Source organism: Camelus ferus, chromosome 6, assembly GCF_009834535.1.
Source record: "Camelus ferus isolate YT-003-E chromosome 6, BCGSAC_Cfer_1.0, whole genome shotgun sequence".
Lineage (NCBI taxonomy): Eukaryota > Metazoa > Chordata > Mammalia > Artiodactyla > Camelidae > Camelus > Camelus ferus.
Genome location: NC_045701.1, coordinates 60,692,021 through 60,711,195, shown reverse-complemented (window position 1 = coordinate 60,711,195; position 19,175 = coordinate 60,692,021). Strand labels below are relative to the sequence as shown.

The 19,175-nt window shown below is 42.8% G+C and overlaps 1 long non-coding RNA gene across 1 annotated transcript in view; it reads right to left on the bottom strand.

Annotated features, from left to right (window-relative positions):
• The window catches only part of LOC116664299, a 140,076-nt gene extending 130,400 nt beyond the window's left edge, over window positions 1-9,676 (bottom strand). The window contains exons 1-2 of the long non-coding RNA XR_004320738.1: window positions 9,641-9,676; window positions 8,711-9,122 (exon numbers count right to left, since the gene is read on the bottom strand). This is a non-coding gene — a long non-coding RNA (uncharacterized LOC116664299). The remainder of the gene's footprint in view (window positions 1-8,710; window positions 9,123-9,640) is intronic.
• Window positions 9,677-19,175: the final 9,499 nt, after the last annotated feature.

The window sequence follows — 19,175 nt, the reverse complement described above, 5'->3', positions numbered from 1 at the left end:
GCATGGGAATGCTATTTTTAGCAGTCTAAGAAAGGTCATTCCACGTGAAAAAGAATCACCACGCTGTATACCAGAAACTAATACAACACTGTAAATTTTTTAAAAATTTAAAAAACTTCAAAAATTTTAAAAGAAAGATTATTCTAACTTTTTAAAATTGCCATTATGTAATAACTAAGAAGAAAATCAGATGCTATATGCTACCCCTAAATCCCAAGGGGAAAAATTCTGTCATTTCCTCTTCATATCAGCCACTGGCAGAAGAAAAACTTTGGACTCTGTCCTAGAGCTGAGTTCCTTTGGGATCTGACACCAGTGCTTTTTCTACCTTACTTCAAATACATATTCTTACATAGCAATTTGATAACATTTTTGATACCTGACTATTCCCATATCAGAGTAATTCACTCCATGGTTATTCTTCATCACTCGCATCCTTTGCATAATAATCAACATCGCAGCTAGCCACATGGGGCTGCAGTCTCACTAAGTACCAGGCATTGCAGCGTAATCCCCACAACAGCCCTTTGAGGTAATTGTCATTATCCCCATTTTACAAATAAGAAAACAAAGGCCAAAAGAGATGAAGTACCTGCCCAAGTTTGCAGATAGGAACTCAGGTTTATCTGACCTCAAAGGTACTTACTAAATTTGGTATTTGAATGGGACTTTTCTTACCATCTAACAATTTTGCTAAAGACCCAATATTGAAAGTAATAGTCAATTAGGACATTCTAAGGAAGAGCTGCTAAGCACGTGTCTGCACAACTAATACAAATCTGCAGAGATCATCACCTCACTACACACCTCCAGGTGACAGAAGGCTAAATACTAGAAAAGAGAACTCCTAGGGGTACCACCAGAGGCAGGAGTAGAGGCAGGACAAGGCACAGGGACGCAGGCCATCTTAGCCAGAACATGCATCACCCGTGTCAGAGCTCTGGTGTAAGGGCCCCAAAGATGGAGCTCACAAAGAACTCGCGCCTGGACGCATGCCACAGAGGGTGTCATTCAGCAAATGGTCAAGAAAGAACCTTAATGAAGGGGGAAAATAAAAAGATAAGAAAAACGGTAAGAGAAAAGATCTGGCCTCTTGCATCTAATCTCATCTCCCCTCCAAAAACTGAAATGGGAAGTAGAGGAAATACAGGGAAACTGAAGACAGTGACCCTGCCCTCTCTCTTCTGTGGGTCCAGCTGTGAGTGTGGCCCGAGACTGGAAGGAAGAAAAACAGCAAGGAATTAGATGTGAGATTCAAAAAGTTTTATTTAGACTTGGTAAGAATTTTAACTGTTGAAACCAAGTCATAGTGACCAAAAGGAGACCATTCTTACAATTAAAATGATCAAAACTATAGGATTTGGCCAAGATATCAGAAAAGAGAGGCTACAGAGCTTGTTAAAGATAGTGGTTGGGTGGGGGGAGGGAGGGATGTGTCCAATTTCTACCCCCACAACAAGTACACTTAGAAATATGAAGCAGTATGTAGAAAGTTATACTGATTTGGGCCAAAGATAAACATCTAAAGTGGTATTAAAATTTTTAAAAACAATGTAAAATATTGTAGTAAGTTTTTTTTTAAGTGCATGAGAAACAATAGTGCTTCTCTGTGGAGAGTGGCTTGTGATCACAGAGGAAGGGAACGGATTACTTTTTATTTCATACACCCCCTCAACACACTGAATCTTTACCATGTACAGATGTCATACTTGTAGTTTGAATGTCAATTAAAAGGACTGAGTCCATGTATTTCTAGATATAATAGAAAGTAATCCTTTGGAAAATACATACATATATATGTCAGATAAGTCTCCAGTTACTTCACATACTTCTAAAGAATTAGGACAAATATAACTGATACTGTTTTCACAAAACAATTGTATATTCTTCCTTTTATCAATCAGTAGTTAAGTGGGAAGAAACCACCATCTATTTATGAAAATTCTCCTCTGCTTGGATTGGGTCTGACATTTTTCAGTCTAGGGTACAATTCCGGAGGGGTTCTGAAGCAGCCAGAACTGGGGGCCCCTAGCCTTGTGGGGCGCCATGCTTGGGCTGAGGGCTGCAGAAAGCAAAATGATTGGTATGCTTACAGAAAGATCCCCTTTGCTGACAAGGGAATTCCAGAATAATGCCAACACTGTCACTGAAACTTACAATGCAGATCCTCAAACTCCCATTATCACTCATTTTCCTCCACCTTCTTATCACTCTGACGGCTGTTCAGTGACAATGAAAGAAAGGTTTTCCATCTCCAGGTACTATGCTGGTTGGCCAGATTAACCTCTGGAAAGATTTAATTATCTCTGAGAAGGCAGTCCCTCTGACAACACCCCTTTATCTTGTCCAAATTAGTATTTGCTTTGGTGATTCTCATCCTGAGACTTAACTCCCCTGTCACCTGACACTGTGAGTGGGCGGCAAACACCAGAGGCTGAGCCTCTTTTCAAGAAACATTAATTCTGGGGCTGCCTATTTCCAGCTGTATCTTGATACACTGAAATGCGCTTGAGGTTGTCGATCAGGATAAGCATTAAAATTAGGTCACAGGAAAAGGAGGTTACAAAATGGTCTATATGGGGTAAGTCCTTCCAAATGAGTACTTACGTGCATAGCAAAATAGTCTAGAAAAATACAGCAAGACATCGCCAGCGATTATCTCTGTGTGGTAGTCATTGATTGTCTTTATTTGCTTCATGCTGATGCATTTTCTGATTTTCAGTCAACACATCTTTAAACTCACAAAATAACAAAGCTATTTTAAAGGTCTGAATGTTCCTTCAGACTTGGGGAATTTTAAAATGATTGGGTGTGCCTCGTAACTTGAAAAAGAGCTCGAAAAAATAGCCTTATTTTGAAATTGGCAGACACGACACTCTACTTTTTGTCCAATTCTGATTCATTTGATTGTTGGAATTGTTTGTTTGCAATAACCACACTTCCTGGCTTTCAGATTGAGTTTCTAAGCAAACGGGGATGGGAGATCGTATGGCATCAAAACCTGAAAAGCACGACAACTAGGCTAGATTTCACTATCTCTGTAGATAAGCTATCCGTGTACTTACATTCGCGTGTATATATGTGCACAAATGTATATGCAAGTGTGTGTGTGCATGTGCAAAACCTTCTCTAAAAGGTCCACTGCAGAAGGGTTACAATCAGGCAAATGAACTCCAGGAGCCCTCAGCTGGAGACAGCAACACACCCAAGACAGGGGCTTCTCCAGTACCCACCCCCAACAGCCTTTGCACACTACAGCATTCTCTGATGGTGGAGCATCAGGTGAGCCCAGAGCTTTCAAAGCAGGAATCTCTTCTCAGCATGCTGGTGGCCTGTGAAGCTGCCCAGAAGTGTAGAAATGGGGGGGGGGGGAGTCACAGCTGTCTCTGGTCGATCCTCTGATGCTGACATTTGGGGCACCTGGGGTGTCTTTCTGTAGCCAACATGAGGAGGATTACTGCCCCTCGAAAAGACAGCAATTTATGTTTAGGGTTTATGGAGATCCAAGTCATAGTATCCCTTTTCCTTGCCTGAGTGTAAAACCCAGAGGGACTTAGAAGCTATCAAAATGAAAAGCAAAATGCCAGCTTTATTTCTGATAGAACTGTCGGAGAACATTCCTTAGGTGTGGCAAGACTGAGCTTCTTGACACTGAATCCCAAATTAGACAGCTCTGAGCATCACAGGCAGTGAGATGCAGGCAGCTCTGAAACGGCAGGTCGTGCTGGAGGCGCCCAGCGAGCCCGTGGCAGGGAGGAGCACACTGGGTTGTCTGCTCACACAGGCAGGCAGGTCCCTGTTAGACGTCACAGGAGGGAGGGATGGCAACACACACAACACTTGGACGCACACAGCTCCTGCCTCAGCTTACCCAACAGGTAACAGAAGTACGTGAGGGCAGGGAGAGAGGCCAGGAGTGGATGGAAAGCTCCTCTTGATGGAAGCGGAAAACAGGAGGCTAAGCAGCTCGCACACAGTATCTGGTCTTACCTGCAGTCTAGCCCTCCCCACAGCTACCTTAGGAAAGCTGGCAAAGAGGGGGCCACTTACTGAGGAAACTGGATCCCAGTTTCCTCATCTTTACAATGGCTTCTTGGTCCAATTTAGTGATAATACAATAAGGCTGCTCTTCTATCATCAGGAAAGACTTTTGCCCACGTTCAGATGGCTTGGGGACCACTGAACTCAATCACCTCTGGTCTCTTCTAGGTCTGAAACTTTACTCTTCTATGTTCATCACTTATCCCAAGTTATCATCACCCACTACATACGTTAAGCAATCTTGAAGTTAAAAAAATATATATAAATGTGAGTAGGATGAAAAATGGACCAAACCATTTTAGAGCAATTTAGCATCATTATTAACCCAAGAAAAAAATCTGAAAAGCTAAATGCTAAATCATTTGTAAAAGTTGATTAATTAAACGTACCAATAAGAACAACATCAAGCCATGATTTATAATTCTCTTCTCTTCTCTTCTCTAAACCCAGTAGACTAGAGGGTAGCTTAGCAATTTTATCCATATCATGCAATTTGTCCATATCTATTACTCTAAGGGATTAGTCATTTTGGAACTGGAGTCATCTGGGACAGAAAATCAATAAATAAGACCCAGGTCAGCTGACAAATCTGGAGCCCAAGTCTGAATGCGAGCCAAGCAGAGGTGGCAGTGGAAGTGTGGGTATTACCTACAGTAAGGCTTGCATCTGCCAGAAGAATGTCTTCTCAGTACTATGGTCTGAATGTATGTGTCCCCCCTGAGAATTCTTATGTTGGAATCCTAATGCTCAATGTGACAGTGTTAGAAGGTGGGGACTTCAGGGGAGGTGATTAGGACAGAAGGGTGGACCTCTCATGATTGTAAGACTTTATAAATACGGCTCCAGAGATCCCTAGCCCCTTCCACCGTGTGAAGATACAATGAGAAGTCTGCAACACAGAAGAGGCCCCCATCCAACCATGCTGACACCCTGATCTCAAACTTCCAACCTCCAGAACTGGGGGCGGGGGGGGGGGCGGATTTTGTTTATAAGCTACCCAATCTGTGGCATTTTGTTATAACAGCCCAAACTGACTACGATACCCATTAACACAGATACAGTGATACAGTGCGGCTTTCAACCAAAGCAGAATTCATTTCTTCTTAGTTCCCATAGGATAACCACAGATAAACTGAAGCACTAAGTCATGAGCTGGCCAGAGTTAAGAAGAAAGGAGACAGTCTTAATGAGCCCATTCACTCATTTATTAAACAAGAATTATTTGAGTACCTACTGTGTACCAGGCACTGTGTTAAGAATTAGGGCTTATGGTAATAAGAGTTCTTATTTTGGATTTTCTCCCCAAACTGACTTAAACAAAGTGAACTATCTTAAGCAGGACCACATTAAAGAAAGCAAGATGGAGCAGAGTATTCCAAATAGATTAATTTGGTCTGCTACTGATTCCGGACCAAATTTCCCAGGCCACAGTAAAATGAAAAAAATCAGATGTGAGTGTAGGGCGGGTGAGGTTGGGGGGATGTGGGGTGCAGAGTTGGGTAAGGCAGCCTCCTTGGAAGAATTCTTCTTTATTCTTAGTCCCTCCTTTTTTGGTATTAAAAAGGGCTTTTATGAAGTATAGTATTAATGTAAGCGCTGCCGAAGCAAGCACTGGAGTATAGTATTGGTAAATAGTTGATTTCCCTTTTGATGTCCTTCTTTTGCAAACTTAAAAGCTACAAGCCCTATGTCAGTCCCCAAATTGTTTTGGAAATTTTACTTGCATTTGATCACTACAGGCTTAGGGATTCTACACTAGAAAGAATGAGGAAGATGCACAGGCTGAGCTGGCAGGTATAACACGCCTTGGAAGAAAAGGAGAGCTATTAAATCTCAGATTAATAGGTGTTGACATAGTAGGAAAATCAGGCTGACAGGCCGCAAGTGCAAAATCATTGCGTCAGCTCTCCCTATTTTGTTGGTTGATTCTCAAGTCTGAGTTAAGACTTGATTGTATCACAGGCACATTGAGATGAATGACATATTTTCCTTTAGGATCTCAAAATGCCCTCATCAGTAGTGGTCAGTTCTTACTGTCGGGTCTTCATCTACATTTGAGAAGAGACTAAGGAAGAAAGAATTTGGCAAAGTTCTCAGGAGGAAATACATAAACCTTGCTCTGAACAGAATTAACCCTACTTTTACTATTCCTGGATAAGGCAAAGTAAAGTAAGTGATAAGAAATCAGATATAGCCTCTAAACAGAAGTCTAGATATCCTGTTTGGAAGGTAACCAAGGGTTCACATGACTTTGGGGAGAGCTCATACAATGTACCCTGGAGAGGTAAGCTCTTTCCTGAACCATAGACAGTCCTGGCCGTGGCCTCTACTGAATCTGAGAGGAGGGCAGCAGGAAGAGAGAAGACTAGCAGTGAGTTTGAAGCAGCTCAGTAAACCAAAAGCAATAGAGCAGTGGATAAGTCAGAGGTCTCAAACCAAAAACACGTATATGCTTAACACCTCTCTCCCCAACCACTCACTGTATGAGCCCATGTTCAAGTTCATAAGTAATTCCTGTTTTTCAGGAGCAGCTCTGTCCTTTTTTATTTAGTCCCTTTCCTTTTTTTCCCCTTCTTCAAAGTACATTAGTTGCCATGGGAACCATGATGCTAATTCTAGGGGTGGAGTCCAGAGACATCTACAAACAGAAGAGAGATTTAGTCTCAGGGTCTGAAATACAGACCCCAAGTTGAAAAATTGCCAAAAGTGAATAAACCACATTTGACTTTAACCTCACAAGTACATCCTGCTTGGACCAGTTCAATCTTGAACCAGTTAATCAAATTCTAACAGTAAAACCAAACACATGCAGAGGTTTCTGTGATATTCTTCACTGGAGATTTCATATAAACTAATCCATCAAGGAAAGTGCTTCCCATAAAAGCATCTGACTGAAAGATTTATGTTTCCCTATCTCTCAGGTGACAGCCAGAGCCGAGCTCTTACAAACCACTGCCCTCTTTTCTTTGGCTACCAATGTTATACATTGCCTTCTTCTAAATATTTATTGAATCAGAGCACTCGAGTCATTCAAACTTCCTCACTGACCAAATTTTTCCCAAGAACCTATCAAAAGCAGCTAGTCTGGAGTACTTAAATCACTGTCCTCCCAGTGGTAGACCATTGTCATCTCTCTCTCCAGCCTGTCCCCTGGCCACGAGGACCAGAACACCACCGCTGGCCCAGACCAGACATTTCACTCCTGACCCTCTCATCCAATGGGTACTGAATGTTTGTCAATCAACAGAATTAATATTCAGAATACCCTGGGTTATAAAGGGAATTTTAAGAGTCATAATAAAACTTGTGTTCACCCCAATTCATTTAGTTCCTCTTTTACCTCTTGAGTTTCTACATTGGAGAGAATAGTATATTAACCATCTGGTAAATCCATCTCCTGCTCTTCAAGCAGTGTTCTCCACATCCTATGGAGCTGGACTCTGAAAGGGCTGAATCTGATCCTTGGGATTATAGGGTCAGGTTAAAAAATTCCCATTACTTCCCACCTGCAAGTAGGTAGGGAAGTATCAACCTTATCAGTGTGAACCACCTCCCTCAACAGAGGGAGTTGAAGAGCATTCAGTAAAGGGGTGATACCAAGATGTGTCAAAGGTTAAGGGAATAATAGGAAACAGTACCTAGAACTAGCAACAGTGAGGAGTCCTGCAGACCTGAACCAGACACAGGAACACAGCAATTAGCTGTAGGAGAAGGGCCCCTTGAGAGGAGCCGTGGCATTTAGTAGAGGAAGACAGCCTCTTCCTGACTGCAGTCCAGCTGAAAGGGAGGAGAGGAGGGTACGGGCAGTCAGGGAGGAGGAATGAGTACTGTCATCGTTCTCTCATCCTGCTGCTTCGTCCTTTTGGCTAAACCCAACGAGAAAAGGGAAGACACAGGAGCTAGGGGATCCATGGAGGTCAGCCTCTAGGGCAAAAATCAGGCGGAGAAGGATGAAGGGAAATCTGGATGGGCGAACAGAATATTCATCATGCAGCACATTCTGTTTGGAGACTTGTAAATGAGCCAGTGACCACCAAGGGATGGGAGGTTTCTCACATATAACGATACAAGTCTTGGGAGTTTGAAGCATCTCCTTTGCTGTTAAGAGGAGGCACACAAACTGGAACACACTAATGAGCATACTGTGGGCTTACCACCCAGACAGGTGACTCCCATGTACATCTAGGAAACTAAATGTCATGCCACATCTTGGAGGAGCAACCTTCCCTAATTCTCAGACTCTGGGAGAAATCATCATCACAATGCTCACAGTTAAGGTTTAATGGCACATCATGTGCTGGACACCATTCAAAATGTGTAACCCAAAAAATGCAGTCAATTCTTACTCTACAATGAGATTACCTCCACTTTCTGAAGAAGGAAAGTTGAATGACTGACAAATAGAGAAGTTATTTATCAAGTCAATGGTGGTACCAGGATCTCAACCCAGGCAGTCTGACTCCAGAGCCTACACCCTTAAACCCTACACTTAACTGCCTCCCAATTTCTCTTTAATATAGTTACACTACTAGCCATTAGTTTCACGTCACTCACATCTAAAATCATAACCAAACAGATGTGAAAGTAACGACACGGAGTTATGGAATTGCACTGCAGAAATGGTATCAACTTGTTAGTGGGGAAATACACACAGATGAATATAACTTACCTGAGGTGAGAATGCTTTGTGATGCTGATGTCAGGATTAGAACTCATCTCCTAACTGCTTATCCACAGCTCTCTCAGCTTCACCAGGGCTTCCTCTACGTGGAAAGAAAATTCTAGGCACTACGAAGGATCAGAAGAGAAGTCAGGAGCATCCAGAGTGAACTGAGGGAAGAGAAAGGGTGTTGCCACTAGAATCTAAGTGGTCTTACTGACAACTGTGATTCTCCATAAAATATTACGGAGTTCAGAGAGGCAGTTATTCTCCAGTATCTGGTAGGGTTTGGTAGAGAAGATGAGCTCTAGTTTAAGATTTTCAGAATAGGTAATAAAAGAAGAATACTTTCCAGTCCATGGAGTTTATCCACAGCCACCATAAATCCAATTTCAAGGCAAACTTGTTGTTTTCTAGCAACCTGAGAAACAAGAAACTTAATGAGCTTGTGGGGTGAAAGATTTGTAGATACAGACACACCAAGAATGCCCTGCCTTTGTCTCACCCGTAGAGAATTTTCACCACAATCATCCACATGGATGCCATCACTCAGGAGTTCCTCCTTAAAGAGCTGAGCAGTGGGTAGAAATCAGGGTTTGAAGAAACGGAATGAATCAGGGCTATCAACTGACAAGAGCAAGTGCAAAATACTGGTGGGTACATTTTTCATGGCTGGAACCAGATTGTGGGTTTTGGTGCTCAATGGAATAGGGAAATGTAAGAACACTCAAGCTTAAAAGAGACTTTCAAAGAGGGCAGAGGCAGCTTCTTCACCTGGAAGAATGTGCCAGCCTTTGTGATTCACACAAAGGCCCTAAGTGGAGTGCAAAGTCCCCTTTATTCTTGGTCTACAGGGCAGGCAAGCAGGTAAAGGGCATTCAAGCTAGAAGCATTCCTACTTTTTCTTCTGTTGTCTCTAGACAGAACAAGCACACTCACAACTTCTGTTGCCTTCTCTCTCTGTCTTCAAGATCCGCTTTTGAAACTCAGATGAGTTACCTGGAAGATAAATGAGTCCACTACGAACCATTCTAAGATTTCCACATCTACAAATTCCTGCCTACCTCAATCTGAATTCTTCCAAACTCCACTGACCCTTCCTTACCCTCCTGATACCATCTTCTCCATGGTATTTGGATAGTTCTGTCTCCATATACAACTATTCCATAAGCCTCATGTGGGCAGGTACAGGACATTCTTTTTCAGTATTTCCCATAACGTCTCCTCATAGTCAATGTAGAGTAAAAGTCTACTGATTTAATATGATTTAATTACATGGCTGGGAAGAGAGAACAGAGGACTAATAAAAGGCTTCCCAATGTTTTGTTTTGTTTCTTTCCTTTGAAACCCCTGGTTTAGTGATTCCCACTTTGTTCTCAAGAGAAAATGCTTGACTATTTCCAGAGGCACTCTTTGTCAAGTGAACCAGTTGTCTGTTGGGGTGTAACAAATCTTATTGTTTCTACACTTTCTCTGAAGGAGGAGGGCAAACCCTGTTTCTAATTGCTGTGCTGAAGATTTCTGCAGACAGAGGGAGCTATTCTTGGAACTCATTTATTACTTATTGATCTCTACTTCAGCCACTCCTGACAGTCATCCAGCAAGCTCCCTTGTGTGAAACACCTCCCATGGTGCACAATGACTTGGTGATCTGTGCAAGTATCCCACACTGAAATTTGTACCAGGTTCCAGTCTCCTCAGATATTTTCATCCTCACAATTCCATCCAGGCTCACGGAAACTAGCTCACCTGCAGAGCAATGATTTAAGCAGTTTGGGGTGGCCTCCTTTAGGGGAAAAATGTAGACACATTAATGCAAATACCTAAAGGAATTTTGCTAGGTTTTGCTAGGTAAAGGAATATTGTAGGTTGTAAAGATACTGTCCAACGTCTCAGCTTCTGATGAACGTGGAGGGAATTTTCACCATTAATACCTAGAAGAATTAGCTCCTTCACTAAGAATAGGAAAAAAAAAAAATCCAAGAACATATTATACATAACCAATGTCAGGGAGGAGCCGAAATGACACCAGATTCAGAGGAGGGAGGGCTCTCCTGCAGACAGAGAGGGCTCAAAGCTGGTCTTTGGAGGACAGGTGGAATCCTATGCTAGGGAGAGAAAGCAAGCAACCAAAGTGAGTGGTATGGCCAGGAAAATGACAGAATGTGGGTCAGAGTGCAAAACATGCCTTGTAGCTGGAGAAGAAGTAGGCAATATGGTTGAAACTGCAAGTTAGTGCCAGATAATGGACAGCACTGAGAATCAGTCTGCAAAGTATGAACTTTAATGACACAGAGCTCTCTAAAAATCAGTTATCAGTAGCAGAAAGGACTGCTCTTAATGTAATGTCCTTCCATCATTACAGGTATGTCAGCTAACTAGATCTATTAGGGGTGAGCAACTGGAGGTTTTCTGCCCTGTATTAGGAAATGCAGGACGGGATGATCCGAGAGAGAGGGTAATGCAGAGGAGCTCTGAATGTGGATGGAGTCCAAGACCTGGGTTTGAGAGCAGCTCTGCCTCTCACTGCTGTTGTTACCTTGTGGTTATCATCATGAGCCTCATTTTATCATCTGTACAATGAGCAAAAAGGTACATAGCTCACAGGGTGATTGGATGTTCAAAGTACACGCAATGTGGGAATCTACTTTGCAAAAATTTAATACATTATAGTCAGTATCAGTGAATGTTACCAAACTCCATTCCAACTTTCAATTTCTTGGTTATATATTGGTAGTGTTGGGATCCAAAAAAGTGTCACGATGAGAATTATGTTGAATGAACAAGGAACATTTATAAGGCAAGTTGACTTGGAAAGAAGACAAAGTAGAGGTGGGGAGAAGTTTCTCAATGCCTGAACTGAGGGAAGCCTGAACTAAGATGGAAGCGCTGGGGGAGGAACGAAGTAGGATACTAATTTTAAAAATTTGTAACGCAAGAAGTTTATAAGAAGAATGTTTAGAAATTAAGGGTGACTCTGAATTACAGGCAAAATAGCTTATTTGAAACATCTCGGTGTCAGCACTTCCCAAGTTAAGGAAGAGATTGTCTAGAATTTCCCCACGTAAGAGAGTAGCCAGTGACCACATGTGCCCATTCAGCACTTGAAATACAGCTCATCTAAACTGAGATGTGTTGTAAGTGTAATCCACACACCAAATTTCAAAGATCTGATGTGAAAAAAAAACAATGTAAATTATCTCAATAATTTTCGATATTGCTTACATGTTGAAATAACATTATTTGGGATATAAGTAAAAATATTTTAAAAATTAATTTCACCTGTTTCACTTTACTTTTTAATGTGGCTACTAGAAAAAAGTAGAAACAAAGATGCAGCTAGAATTATAGAAACATAATACTGTTGAACTGCACCAGTCCAGTGTCTGATTCTCAACAGAATCACAATCACGGAGCTTTTCCCATCTCAACATTTAAGAGCTCTCTCCCAGGGCACATGAATCAGCAGGACACGTGAGGGACGTCTGCATTTTTTAAGAAGCTCCCAGTGATTACGAGGGCCACTGAATTTCTGTATTAGAACATTCTAAGCGTGCTTAAGATTTATTTTAGTGTATATAACCATCCCCTGGGGAGCTCTGTAAGACACAGATTCCAGCCCCAGGTATTTTAGTGAGTTGAAGTCCCCTGGACTCTTCATACATCACATGATCTGATGCAGGGACCCAAGTACCGCGTTTGGAGAAATACCACTCTCAGGAGGGAAGTGCTGTGTTACCAAACAGGCAGGTTAGGAACATCTGCCCAGCAGCGTACCAGCAGAGCAGGGGCACAAGGGTGGAGGGGAGGATGAGGATAAACATCGAAGACTTTTATTTTTGACATTTAAAAAAATTATGAAAATAGTCTTATAGGAAATCTTAACTAGTTTATCTTGCTTAACCTTCTTGTATTTTGGTTTAGAATTTTCCTCCATTATATCGAATTACATGACAGGAGTGGGTACTAAAATCCTTTCAGAGCTTGGGGACTCTAAAAATTCCCATTCTGGTCCTAGATAAAAGTAAAACTATTACCCCAAATGTGGAGGCTGCTCCATCTTCCCCTGTAGGCCACTGGGGTCAGAAGGATGTGCACACATGCCAACCTTTTGGTTCATTAATTTTGAAGGCAGAAAGTCTCACCTTTTTGTCCTGATTTACTGCTTTTTGGAAAATCAGATTTTCCTCATTAAAGAAGAAAACAACTACTATATTCAGAGGAACATAGATCTTTCAGTAGGAAATGGTGTCTGGCAAAAGGCCTCTGGCTCATTAAACACCCTAGTTTAGGTCTCTCGCAAGCCCTCCAGGGCTGGATGCTCAGCGCAAGAATCAATACCTCCAGCAACCAGCTTCCTGTCTACATAAAGTATCTGTTCAAAGACTGCTTCTAGTGCTAACTAAAAGCCCACCCACACGGAGCTGCTGAGAGTCCGGGTCCAGGCCCGGACACACACCACCTCTGCGTTCTAGTAACGTGTAAATCACCCCTTGAGCTGGAGCCCCCCTCACCTGCCTTTCTTATATTTTAAAACAGATTTCCCAGGTAGTCAGAAATCATATCTCTGATGTACTTTCCTTTTCTAGCTAGCAAATTTCTTGCCTTTAATGAATGAATTATTTTGAGCCAATTCAGAATCCTGAGATTTAATCAAATTCCCCCACCGCTTAGTTTAGCAAATTACTAAGAAGCAGACAGTGATGAGAAGGCAGTGAGCACCACGGTAAGCGGTCCCTGGAAGATGGCACTCTCCTTCTCACACCTGGGCAATCTGATGGGCTAACCCTTCAGCATTAGGTGATGCCCCGTTTCCATCTTTCTTTCCTTTTCCATCAGCCATGGTGGCATGGCTGATTACCCCACACTTCTGGAAGCGCTTTTCTTTGTGCTTATAAGGCATCTGGCTGAGGTCAGAGAGACAACCTTGAAAGAGTAAATTTTGAAAATTTTCCTTGAAAAAGGAAATAAGCTGAGCCACAGAGCAATCAAGCCTAGGATCTCAGCCTCTCCAACTCCAGGCTCTCAGAGCCTCAACCAGCCAGCCACTGTAGCGGGCAGCGCACCCCCACTGCACCATGTGAGGGCATCTCATGGGAAACATAGGCTGTTCGTGCCAAATGGTACAGAAGCAACTGTCAGACCCTACACTTCTCTGCAGGTAAAGGACTAGAGCCTGGAGAAGTTCAGGGACTTGGAAAAGGTGACGTAACTAGTTCACGGCAGAGCCGGGACCAATGCCCAAGTTCCAGCTCCTAGATTTTAACACTTCTCAATTTAATTATTAATTATTGAAGTTGCTAAGAACGATATGCCTTCAGTAAAAATTCAAGTGCTTTTTTTTTCTAATGCAGGCACTGAGAGTTGAACCCAGGACCACATGCATGCTAAGCATGCTCTCTACTACTGAGCTATACGCCCCCCCAAAATTAAATACATATAAAGACTCTTGATTTCACACACACGTAAAAATGAAAAACACTGACATCATTGATCATAGTTTTCCTATGGAATCAGCCTTATCAATAACAGCTACAACTTATTCAGCATTTACCACATGTAAAGCACTGCGCTAAGAATGTTGCTTACCCCATTTTAGAAATTACGGTTCAGGAGTAACTGAATGAATAACTGAATATGGACAAGCAAGCACGCAGTTATTTATCCACGTACATTACCTAGTAAGTGGCAGAGTCTGAATCCAGGTCACTCTATCTTCAAAGTGGCCCTCTTGACCACCATGCTACAGCACCTCTTGGAACCACATCACCCTCCTTGGATGGCTGGATTTATTTAGGGTCCTGCAGCTAGCTCAGGTTCCTACCAAAAGTAGATCCCTGTCCGCATGACCCACATCCAGTCCCCACACACTGCTGCCCATCTCCAGCATCCTCTGTCAATTTACCATGGAAGATTCTACACATGATCTAACCAGTGTCAACAATGCCCTTTCCTAAAGGTCACCCGATGGCTAGACTGTCCCCATTAGAAAGCACTTTCCTTTAGACTTCAAGTGAGGATACACTGGAGGGCTTCAGGAGAAGGAAACAGGAAGCAGTGGGGAACGCTGGCAGAGGGCGGGCACCCTGGAGGACAGGGCAAACACGCCTTCTTCACAGTTTTGCCACAAACCCATCCAACTTTGAAGACAAGGCAAGAAAAACAGTTTCCTCAAGCCCCAAAGTTCGCCTCTATTCCAGAATCTCATGTTCATACTTCCACCTCTCCCCACTCACCTTCGTGTTCTTCCAACCCCCTTCTCACTCCCAGCTGATGATCCAGCTGAAGACCACTCACGACCATAAAATGTACCATCCAAACAAGGACGCTCTGATAAATTAAGAGAGCGTTATTCATAAATAAGTTGGGACATTCAGACATAAAACCGACTGTCCTAGGCCACCTCAATGGATGGTCACCGTGTAGTATCTTTGAGTTGCCTTCTCTGCAAGTCAGGTTTCTAACAGGCAGGGGAGGCCAACAACCCATCTGTAGGAGCAGCACTTTCCCAATGGGGGCTCTGTCCAGAGTGTCCTCCCCTGTGGCACCTCCCCAGGTGGCCACCAACCCTGGCATACAGAACCTACCAGGGCAACAACTGGCCACGTAAGGTGGCTCATTTTAATTCATATTTAAGCCCTTCTTCCAAAATCTAATTTCCCTGGAAGGGGGTGCTGGTTGACAATACCATGTATGGAGAGAGGAATTTCTTAGCACACTAGATCCAAAAGGCATCAAATAGTGTAGATAAAGACACTAGTGAGCCTTAAAATTTGGCTGAGACACTTGCACTCTGGAGGGGAGCAAAAAGCAAAGGTTTGCTGCCCCCTTCTGGTGAAAGTGAGTCCCTGACAGTGAGAGAACAGCAGCCAGACTCAAAGCAGCCAGACTTAAAGCATTCGCGAGCTTTAGGATGTCTTCAGGGACCCAGACTCTTCAACTCATACCAGTGATGACCTACAGAGCTATTATTTGAAGCATTCATTCAACAAGCACTTACCGTGAACCTGCTGCACTCTAAGCCAGGGGGTAGATAACAAGATGATTAAGATGAGACTCCTGCCCTTATGAGTTTAAATCTAGAGGACAGAGGGCAGAGATACTGGGTAATGCATCTTTGTATCTTCCACACACATACACACAAAAAAAGCCTGTCCCTTGATATGCTGAAATGATTAGGAGTTTCCCAAGGAAGATGCATGTTCTAGTAGTTTCTCATTGTCCGTTTAGACAATGAATGTGCAGAGACTAATCCTAGGGGTTATCTTAAGTCTGACTTCTAGCTTCTACTTTCCTTCTGACCCCTGCCTTTTGTCTTGTTACCATCACACATAGGTACCCAGGGGTCTCAGAGTAAGTGGGGGGAATTGATCTTAGAAAATTACTTCTAAATTATAATATTAAATTCTTCCCAAGTACACTTATAGTAAAGGGCTTGGAGGAGGAGAGGGAAGAAGCAAGAGAAGCAGAACAGAGCGAGCAAACTATTAACGGGTTAAAGAGCAAAATCCATGAGGCAGCAAATAGGTTTTTGCTTTTGCTTTGGGTTTTGTTTTGTTATCTCAACTGCTGATGCTGGGACTGAACTGAGAGGGTTTCCCAAACTGGACTGTGGAGCTGATCAGTGCAGGCTTTAAGACATGAACTTGAACTTGACTGCCTGGGTGCCAACCCTGGTTTCAACTTTTAGTAATAATGTAGCCTTAGGCAAATTACTTAACTTCCTGTGCCTAAGTCCTTGCTTGTAAAATAATGATAGTATCACCGACCTCAGAAGGGAGAACACTGAAAGTTTAAGGGGCAGGACTAATAATTATTGTTATCCTGATGGAAATAATCAGACAATTAGAGGAATTAAAATATGTCAAGCAGTTAGAAGAGTGTCTGAAACATAATATACACTCAAGTAATTACGCTTGTGCCTGCCTGTACGTATAGTTCCCTTGAGCCCCATTCTGTCATGGACCTATAATCAGATGATCAGGGAATGAACCAAAATTTCTACTGCGGGTTCAGTGACTTCCTCATATTAACCAATGCTCAAGTGGATGCTGGAACCTGCAGTACTGTCATATAGCACTGTCTGTAGCCTAGAATAACCTCCATACCATGCTCTACCACTTGCCCCTTGAGAGGTCTCTATCTTGAGAGTTTGTGAATCACCAGCATAGCATATGTGAACGGGTTAAGGAGCAAAACCCCATGAAGTAGCAAATGGGTCATTTTAACTGCTGATGGCAGTTAAGGAAACTGACAGAGCGAAACAGAAATAAACTCCAGCGTGAGGCTTCAGCAGTGGGAGAGATCATTCTAGACGTGCTCTGGCTGAAAGTGATTCCCTCCTCTGCCAAAAACAAGAGGCTTATAAAGTCTGCCCACCTCTGCTACAGATGTATTTTGTCAGCAGTAGCTACAACAAGCATTTTATAGAATCAGAGAGGAGGTGCCTTGCAATCCCCAGCTTTGTGACCTGATACAGAGAAGCACAGTTGGTAGAAATCCAATTTAAAGTTTAAGCTTTGAACTATTGCAGACAGGGAAACTGAACATGCTCTGGAGCTGGTAAACTGATCCTAGCAGGTGACCTATTGAAGGTGAAGGACCTCAGACCAGAAGGCAAAGCAGGAGAGAATCAGGGCAGGAACAGAACAGCCCTGACTAAGGAAGGAGATGCACAGAGAACTGGGAATGAGACACTTCCTCTGGATGAAGGCTTTTCCCAGACTTTAGTGAGGAAGGAACATATTGTAGAGGTAGTTGTAGCTGTGTGTTATTTATAATGTGTCTTCTGGGTACATTTAAACCTATTAAATAAAATGAACATAAAGGTCTCTTTCAACCTCAGTTCATCACTTATATGGTCTTCATAAAATCCCAAGTTTAAAATAATCCCTTTAAATTTAAAAAGATGCCTAAAACAAGTCCCTCTTGAATATGCATGTTATACTTGCCTTTCATTGGCTACGTTTCTAAGTCCCAATGCAATGTTTAAGTTATCTAACTGATAAACAAATCTCTATGCACCAGTTAGAAACAGTGAATCTCTGACCCAGTGAGCATCACAGAAGCTGGTCATCGACATGACTGGAAAAGAAATCAAGATTAGTGCCCAAAGAACATCGACTTCATAGCTTCAGACTCTGTGTTAATGGCTTGACAATTTGTCCTGACACTGCTTTTTATACCAAATAAAGGAAGAAGCCCCCTTCTCAGCTCCGTCAAAGGAGGACAGATTTATTCCCAATTCTACTGACATTACCCACGTATTATTTCTCAAAGAGTCACCTACCACGTTATCACCTTCACCCTGACTCCTAATACGGTTCTGTATTAAATTTTGTATTAGAATATTTGTCATGGCCCTGGCAATGTTTCTAATGAAGGCAGTTACTGGGAATGGGGGGAAATGGCAGGCATAAAGTCCTCACTTTCCTCATAAAGAGGAGCTGATGTGGCATCACGAGGACAGGTCATCCTGCTTCATGTTCATTTAAAATCATGCAGGAAACAGAAAAACCCGGTGTCAACTTAGACTGAGCAAGAATTCCCAATTTGATAGCGTGAGGTGGAAAGCATCCCCACATGAACTGCTCAATCCAACTTGACTGGTGAACGCCCTTGACCTGTGTGGGACTGAGGGGGTCTCAGGCTAGCGTTTCTCTCTGACCTAGAGCCCAGTTAATCACCTGCATAACTGTCCTGCACATCACAGATGAATCGCTCAGAGCCTGCCCCTCAGCCCCGACACATCGGGCAGAGGTGTCACGTGTCACAGTGTGGTCGTCAGAGGTCAAGACAAAGGGAGACTCAGACTCCCACATCCAACGCTGTTTCTTTCAGAGAGCACAGAGGAAAGATGAGGGAAAAAAATGTTCGTGGAAGAACAAGAAGAGCTTTGTGAACTTCTCTCTCCATCTCATTAATTAACACGGCTACTTACGCATCATCTCCCGGCAGAAGCTCAACTGTGACGCCACAAGGATGGTGAGAGGGATGGGACCCCACCGGGTCCCTGGAGTTTTCCTCTTTTTTAGAGCCCACTTTTTTCAAGATTCTTTCCAACATCCTATTCTTCCTCATCTCCCAGTTACTGTCTCTTATTCATAGAAAAATTTCCAAAGTAATTTCATCCTACAAGGAATTAGAGAAGGGGTCTGGTACTGATTTTCCTTCGAGACCCACATAGTACAAGGGCCTGAAAGGTCATCACAAGCTGCTCCTCCTCCATGTGGGCATGTGTTTCACAGCAGGAGGAGGAGAACAGGCCAGCAGCTACCAAAGGCCTGACAGAACCCCAAAGTGGAAGAGCACCTTTAGTAAAATATTTTACCAAGATACTAGAAAATTAAGAAAGAATGTTCTGCTCTGTCTTTAACAGTTGGCATTAAATGAACAATTCTACAATGAGGTGATGTTTCTAAGCTCACAGTGAAGTTAATTTAGTCGACCAAAGGAGAGGTCAGTGTAAGAGAGT